This window comes from Myodes glareolus, chromosome 4 (genome assembly GCF_982192425.1).
Source record: "Myodes glareolus chromosome 4, mMyoGla1.1, whole genome shotgun sequence".
Classification (NCBI taxonomy): Eukaryota; Metazoa; Chordata; class Mammalia; order Rodentia; family Cricetidae; genus Myodes; species Myodes glareolus.
This window is the reverse complement of record NC_142029.1, coordinates 20,279,545-20,287,301: the sequence shown is the minus strand read 5'-3', so window position 1 is coordinate 20,287,301 and position 7,757 is coordinate 20,279,545. Positions and strand designations below refer to the sequence as shown.

Sequence of the window (7,757 nt, the reverse complement as noted above, 5' to 3'; positions counted from 1 at the left end):
ATTATTATTTTTTCCCATGAATATAAGCCATTTTGCATTTTGGAGCCCTTCTGCAAACAGAGCAGTTTGTCTTTGTGTTTTCTCATTTAAAAACAAATATTTGCCTGCCAAGCAAATACTGTCTCTTAGGATGTGCTATTAATAGGATAATTAGGCAGCCGGTAATGAAAAGGATTGCTGGTAATTATGGCAAGATTTGTTTTGGCATTTGAAGGCAGCAATAGAGGCTGGAGTGCTAAAATCTACCTTAGAGTTAATTAGCACAATTAGAACACACCTGAAAAAATAGCCCAGCTAACAACACTTGCTTTTAAAGTGACAGCACCTAGCACTCCCCAGGCTGTGTGGGCAGTGCCCCACCCCCCAGGCGTTTCTAAGGTAACAGTGTGGGACACAAGATAGAATCTGCCTAACCTTTGTCTCCAAGGCACCCCTTCTCTGTGGCCATTTCTTGTCTCCAGGTCCCACCCATCACCCGTTCTCTGATCTGTAAGTCATTTCTCCTTAGGGGTTCCTAACTCTCCCCAGCTAGATATGGTTGTGTTCTTTCTCTCATCTTTCAGATAAGGAAATTGAGGATCAGAGACACCCACGGTGTCCAAGGTCACAGCAAAATCAGAGGTTATACGTGGGGTGAGGGGTCACAGAAAAGGTCAGAAGTAAAAACCTACATCCAAGAAATATTAAGGAACAGATGACTCAGGGGAAAAAAAAAAGGAAAAGAGGGACTTTTGGTTCCTGCTGGAATCCCTGGTACTGGTCTTGCTGAGTCACTCATGAGTGATGTAGGACCTCAGATCCTCCGACCTGCAGCTTTGCTCAGTGTCACCAGTAATATGATGCGCCTGAAACATAGAAAAGACTTGGTTAGGAAAGATTCTCCGCTGGGAGTATAGCTTAATGGAAGAGCGCTTGTCTGGCATGTACAGGCCCTGGGTCTGGTTCCCAGTATCACCAAGAGAAGGGATTCTGTCAAGTCGGCTTTCCCATCAACCCTTTCGTAGGTCATTCTTGGCAAGACTTCCCGCGGCAGCCGGGTGGATGCTGGGGAACCAGGGAAGGCATCTCATGTGTGTGGGTTTGCATGCACATGACTTCGAATAGGTGCACACGTGTACACATACTCAGCATAGGGAAGCGCATTAAGGAAACAGCACTGGGCGTGCTGATGCATATTTGCGATCCCAGCAACCAGCATCTGGTTGGGGCCAGACTGGTCTGCGGGTAAGGGGCCAGAGGAAGAAAGAAAGAGGAGGAAGGGGAGGAAGACAGCCAATCTAAGGAGAGCTCTGAAATCACAAACAAGTCATTCAGGATCTTTAAAGTCTGCGCGCCCTCATCCCCCAAACAGGAATAAAACGACTCTCCGCCTCCTCAGGTTGTCCTTGTAAATCCACCAGGAGACAGTGAGGCAGAGCTCACAGTTTGGCTGCCCATCATACTCGTAACTAACACTACTGTGTACCTCACCTTGGGTGTCCAGTCGACACTCAAGTTACCCTTACGTGGGGGGGGGCTGGAGAATCTGGGAGAGCACACCTTACATTCTTCTGGGATCTGTCAACCCTATTCTCAACACAAGGTCAATACTGAGTCGTGAAATCCCCCGAGAGAGAGGGAGGAGGAGGCGGAGCACACTTGAAGTTTTCAGCCGCAGCCAGCACTGTCTGCAACAGTATTCCCTCTCAGTTGTAAACAATAACAGAATCTGTAGTGACGAGCTGCAGGCAGGCCTGCTTTTCGCCTCACCCGGCTCCTGCACAGCTAGCTTAACCCCGGAAATAACAACATACAAATTGTATTCATTTATGCACTGCCTGGCCCATTATCTCTTAGAGAGTTAGTTACTGACTAACTTTCATATCTTGATATTAACCCATTTTTAATAATCTGTAGCACCACGAGGTGGTGGCTTACCGGAAAAGATTCAGCATGTCTGACCTGGTGGCTGGCTCCATGGCGTCTGCCCCATTGCCCTCTTCCCAGCATTCTGTTCTGTTTACTCCGCCTACCTAATTTTCTGTCCTATCAAGGGGCCAAGGCAGTCTCTTTATTGACCAATAAAAATAACACAATAGACAGATAACCCTCCTCCATCAAGAATCCATTTGCACCACGCTATTGTACTTTCAGACTTTGTGTCTAGTTTTAAGAGCAGCAACAGAAGATGTTTTCTCATCATTGTTCCAAGATGGCAGGCACTGGGGCTCAGAGAGGCTAGGTAACAAGTCCTTGGCCACACAGCAAAGATGAAATCTGACCTCACTGGCCCCAAACCCAGACTCATTTCATTGATCATGAACTTAAGGATTTGGGGTCATAACACACAAGTTTCCCAGTAACTGTCAAACCTCTCTACCAATACCCCATAGCTACTATGTATTAGGAAGGATCGGAAGAAAAATTCTGTTTTGTAAACAGAGCTCAAAGGAGAAAACCTCTCACATTAAAAATGAAATCTGTGTCCCAGGCAGTAGCTGGATTTGCACTGATTAATTAGAAAATTGCATTTATATAACCCCTTAATCTGTATTTATGTGTTGCTAAGGGTGCAGCGAGCTGGGCAGGGAATTACACCCAGATTAGCCTTGATCTGTAAGCAGCCTAGATGGAAGCTGCTTTCCTCCAGGAATGGGGAAAATCAAAGGATTTGGGGCAGAGAACCCTGGTGAGGACCCCTTCTCCCATGCTGCATTGAACCTAAGTCTCCAGGGCCTCTAAGTGCAACCCAGCATCCTTCACGCCGCCTCCCTGGTCCAAAGGAGAGCAGAGACTACTCACAGAGTTCATTTCAAGCTAAGTGCAGCCTCTGGTTTCCTAAACAAAATTGGTTTTATTTTTCTCAACATGTGCTCAGCAAGATTAAAGTTCCATCCACTGTGAGGCTTAGCTTTTTTCGAAGTGGTTCGTGCCACCACAAGAGGAAGGGGGAGGTAGTGTGAGCTGGACCTGAAATCCTGTTTATTGAATCCAAAAAAAAAAAGATCTCTTAATGAATAAAGGATATTGAAGTGGGATCCCTGGTGCTTTTTGACATTTCAGGGAGAGGTGTTTTAAAACCACAATAAATCATTGTAAGGTATTTCCTTTGATTGTTGCACTTTTATTATTATTATTATGTTGTTGTTGTTGTTGTTGTTGTGTATATATGTATGAACAAGCCCTAGATAGCCTCTGTCTCTGCCTCCCCAGCACATACCACAGTGCCTAGCTCTTTATGTGGGTGCTAGGAATTCAAACGCAGGTCCTCATCTCTTTGTGTACCAAGCCCTTCACCAACTGAGCCACCCCATCTCCTTTATTTTATTTCTTCTCCTCCTTCTACTTTTTGCTCTGCCAGCAGATGAACAGATGAACATCAGTGGAGAGCGATGTGGCGTCTCCACCCTTCAGCGTGAGAGGCAGTCTAACTTTGTGGGTTCAAGGAATAACATGGGGTATGGGCTGCCCAAAGAGCCAGGTAGCCAAACTGGACTTCCAGGTGCCTTTGGGGAAGAACTCAGTGTCACTGGAGTTGTTAGGCTCCAGGACAAGGACTTTCTAGGAAGTTCCATCGCACTGAGCGGAGTCTAGTGTGGTTTCAGGTACAGACCTTGACTAGCTTGTCACTGACTCGATCCTATCCCCATCTGTCCTGTTGAAGGGAGGAGCAAAAGGACTATATAGCCTTGCTTTTAAGAAGGCTTAAGGACTCCCTAAGCAGTGAAAAGCTTCTCCAGGGCTCTCTCAGGCTCCTCAGGACAGCAGCTTGTGGCTTTCCAGTAGAGGGTCTCTAGTCATCCTGGTGGCAGAAGCCTCCCCTGCCTGCACTGCTCAGGAGGCCTGCAGCCCCGCCATTCTCCGTCCTGTCTCCTCCTCTTCCCTCTTGGGATGATGATGTCAGCAAGGACATGGCAGAGCTGACTTGAGAAAAGGAAGGGTAACTCTGTGCCAGTTTGGTAGCACAGCACCTGGGAGGGGCGACTCCTCCATCCCCTGCAGCCCGTGAGCTCACTCCCTGACTGCCAGCCACAAGCCACCCACCCAGGGTGACTCACTGTGCCTGAAGGTGCATACCTTGGATAGCTCTTGTTTGCACCTCTTGACATGTGCCTGGCTGGGCTCTCAGACCCGCACCAGGCATTCCAAAAGGAGGTGTAGGCTGATGAACCACTCCCCGCTTCCACACTGAGTTCTTCCTGTTCAGCTGTTTCGGCTGACCGTCAGTGATGGTTACCCCAGAGCCGACATGCCCAGTACACTCACACACCCACGCTTCCCTTGGGTGCTTCACAAAGAAAGTATACATTCTGTTTTCGAGGAGCCTCACGGCACCTCCAAGTTGTGGCAAATGTCCCTAGGATGTCAAGGAGGCAGAGGGACTATTTCTTCGGCAGGTGTAAGCAGGTGGTCATTCTGGAAAAAAAGTCCAGGATGCCAAATTCCACCTGACTGACCTGCCTGCCCCCACCCCCTTTGAAGTCAGAGTGTGGTGCTAAGCCACCCCTTCATTTGGTGGAGTTTTGGTCCCCAAAAAGCTATTGGGTGGGAGAGGTCTGGTTGAAAACCATTAGGGATTATGGCTGTTGCTATGGGGCCAGTGGTGAGCGACACTCATCCATGTGTGAAAAGCCTTGAGAGGCCCTTCAGCTGGGGAATGAGGCCGTTCAAGCTCACTTGCTCAATTGGCACAGCCCGCTTGCCTTGTGACCCTCTTTCTGGCCTTTTCCAACACTGGAAGTGAACCTCTGATTGCCCTTCTTCCAACACAGGCCTCCTTTCCAGGCAACCATGAGAAACACCCAGAAGCCGACCTACGAAGTGGCTTCCAATCTTCATTTCTTGGCCTGAGGGAGAAAGAAAAGAATCCCAGAAAAAGAGCCCATGACCCCTGATGTGTGCATCTGGAATGGAGGTGAGATGCGGTTCCAGGAAAGATCTGGGAAGCCCAGCATGAATTGCTTCCTAAAAATAAATAAATAAGAGGTCACCCTGAAAAGCAGGTTGTATTATGTTATTTGAACAAGGCTGCTGGACATCTGGACGTTTTGGGGAGCTCCCATTCCTCCTGTCTCCATAAATTGAAGCTAATCCTGCGGGGCCAGGGATCATAAGAGTAATCCTCACATCTGTGTGGGCTTTGCGGCTTTTGAAAGCTCATCCATGGAATTATCTCATTAGTCCCACTCCATGCCTAGGGCAGGGACTCGGAGACAAGCATCACCATTTAGCAAATAGGATGCTAAGACTCAGAGAAAGGAAGTGACTTCCTCAAGGTCACACAGCAAGCCAGATGTCCTCACAGTTTCTCCTGACAGCATCCCAGGACCATCCCCTGAGTACAGTTCCACGGAGACCCAGAAATATACCCCTTTGCCACAGTCTCAAAGCTCAGGGCTCTGCCTGGCCTGAAGAAGTCATGGCCTTGTGTGAAAATAGGATATAGACAGAAAGATTGCAATGACCTATGACCTTCACAGTCAGATTGCCCAGCCTCTAAGTCAGCTTAAGCTTCCTGGTCACCAGGCCTCAGACAATGTGGTTGGTTCTCTGTGCCGTCTCCTCATCCATGAAAGGATGATAACCCTACCTAGCATCACCTTCCTGGTGATGGTTCTTCATCTTTTGAGAACTGTCCCTCAGTCAGCTCCAGCCATGAGGCTATGTGTGCATCTTGCCACTATTGCATCAGCTGGAACAGACATGGGGCCCCACCAGATTGCCTGACACTCCTTGAGGTGAAAGAAGGCTTTTCTGGTGGGAGTGAGGATGATCAGGTGACCCCAGCCTCATGGAGTCACGTGCGACCTGAGGCACGGGAACTGGTGTGCAGAAAGCAGCAGGCAAAAGTCCTGGGGATGTGCACCTGAGGGCAAGGTGTGGGTCACAGGAACCTCTGGTGGCTTCTAGAGACACACCTTAGGGCTCAGGCTTTCTTGAATGCAGAGCAAATAGAAAGTAACACCTCTGCTGCGCACTTTGAGGGTCCCGCAAAAGCAAGTGATGACCCAAGAGATACCCCAAGCAGCACTCAAAATAAAGAGGAAAGGTCTTCACTGACTCCAAGAAGCTCAGGGATCACAAGAGAGGAAGACTGGGGCTCCCGTTGGACACAAGGCTGGGAGGGTCCTCTTCATGAATTTGAATTGGGAATTCTAAATGTTTATCCCTAGTTAGGAAGAGTAGGGACAAAGGGCTCAGGGGCCCTGGCTCCTGGGCTGGCACTCTGTACCCTGCCTTTACCCTGCTCTGGCTCTTACACTCTGTGTCTGTCTGTCTGTCGTCCGTCTGTCACATGTGTGCAGGTGCCTCTGGAGACTGAAAGAAGGCTTTGGAATTAGAGGTGTTTGTGAGCCTTCTGTTGTAGCTGTTGGAAACTGGAGTGGGGTCCCCTGGAGGAGCAGTAAGTGCTTTTAACTACAGAGCCATCACTCCATCCCCACCTCCTTATTCCTTTGAGGCAGTCTGTCTTTGAACCTGGAGCTCGGCTTGCCAGCTAGTTCCAGACATCCCCTTTTCTCTGTCTCCCACTGCACCGGAATAGTAGGCACGTGTGGCCATGCCTAGTTTTTGCTGTGAATGTTGGGATGAGAACTCAGGTGCCTATGCTCGCAAGAGTTTGTTGTCCACTGAGCCATCTCTTGGCCCTGGTTTTCACACTTTGAGAATAAAAGGGAGGCAGCTGAATCTGTTCTGTGTTCTCAGATGAGGTTGTGAAGATGAAGCAGGATGGTGAAATACATCGGTGAGAGGTTTGAAGTCTATAGTCCAAAACCAAAAGATTGATGTTATCATGAAATCATGGATTTGAGATTCCCTACACACAAAGAAGGAAGAGAAAGGAAGAGAAGGAAAGAGGGTGGGGAGGAGGGTTGGGGAAGGGGAGGGAATGAAAAAGAGGTATAAAGTAAACTGAGGCACAGCCATCTCCCAGTGAGTGCCGTCCACTAACCAACAATGCAGTGTTCTGTCTCTGATGTCTACCCATGGACTCCCAGTTGCCAGCACCTGTGAAATACAGCAAAGACCAACTGTCTTCAGTTGCGGTGGCATGAGTCGAGGCCCCCTTATGCTTGCTGCATTGTCTGTAATCCCTAGCATAGAGAGAAGCAACTGGGGTGGGGGCAGGGCAGGCAGGATCTGAGGACAGGCTCAGCACTTCACGCATTGTCCTTCCAGGATGACCGTCCATCTGGTTGCCGTGACTGAGGACTTCCTGAGCCAACAGATAGCTAACGAGACCCCCAGCTTTCACATGGGAACCGTGTTTCTTTACACACATGACTCACCTGCTCTTAAAACCTCTATTCCCGCTCTGACCCCAGGGCCTGGCATGTGTACAGCCTCCTTCAAACACAACCCCCAGCCTCCACCCCTGTCCATGGTTCTGAAGTGTCTGTTTTTCCCTGCAAAGGGAAAGGCTACCTAGGTCTTCATTCAACAGATGTCTTTAGTAGAGAGCTCTGACTACACAGTGGCTTGACGCTTACTAGCTGAAATTTTATTATTTCTTATGCTTCTGTGAGATGTCCATATGATGGTCTGGACAGACATCTGTGGTCAGCTAATGCTCTGACTTGGCCTGGATTGTCTAGTACAACCTCACTGATAAGTCTGGTGACTGACAGGCCATTGGCTAGAACAGTTCTGTCAGCCATCCCTACAGTCCCTCCGGCACATCATCTTGAACTTATTTGTGTGAAGGACACAGGATGCTAGGCTTTCAAGATATGGTGACTTGAATGAGATGTCCTCCTCAGTCTTGGACATTTAGATAA

At 48.8% G+C, this 7,757-nt stretch overlaps 1 long non-coding RNA gene across 1 annotated transcript; it reads left to right on the top strand.

The window, feature by feature from the left end:
- Positions 1–422: 422 nt before the first annotated feature.
- Positions 423–4,959, top strand: LOC125393034 (uncharacterized). The gene is made up of 3 exons (XR_007229685.3): positions 423–489; positions 3,341–3,584; positions 4,752–4,959. It is a non-coding gene; the product is annotated as an uncharacterized LOC125393034 (long non-coding RNA).
- The last annotated feature ends 2,798 nt before the right edge of the window (positions 4,960–7,757 follow it).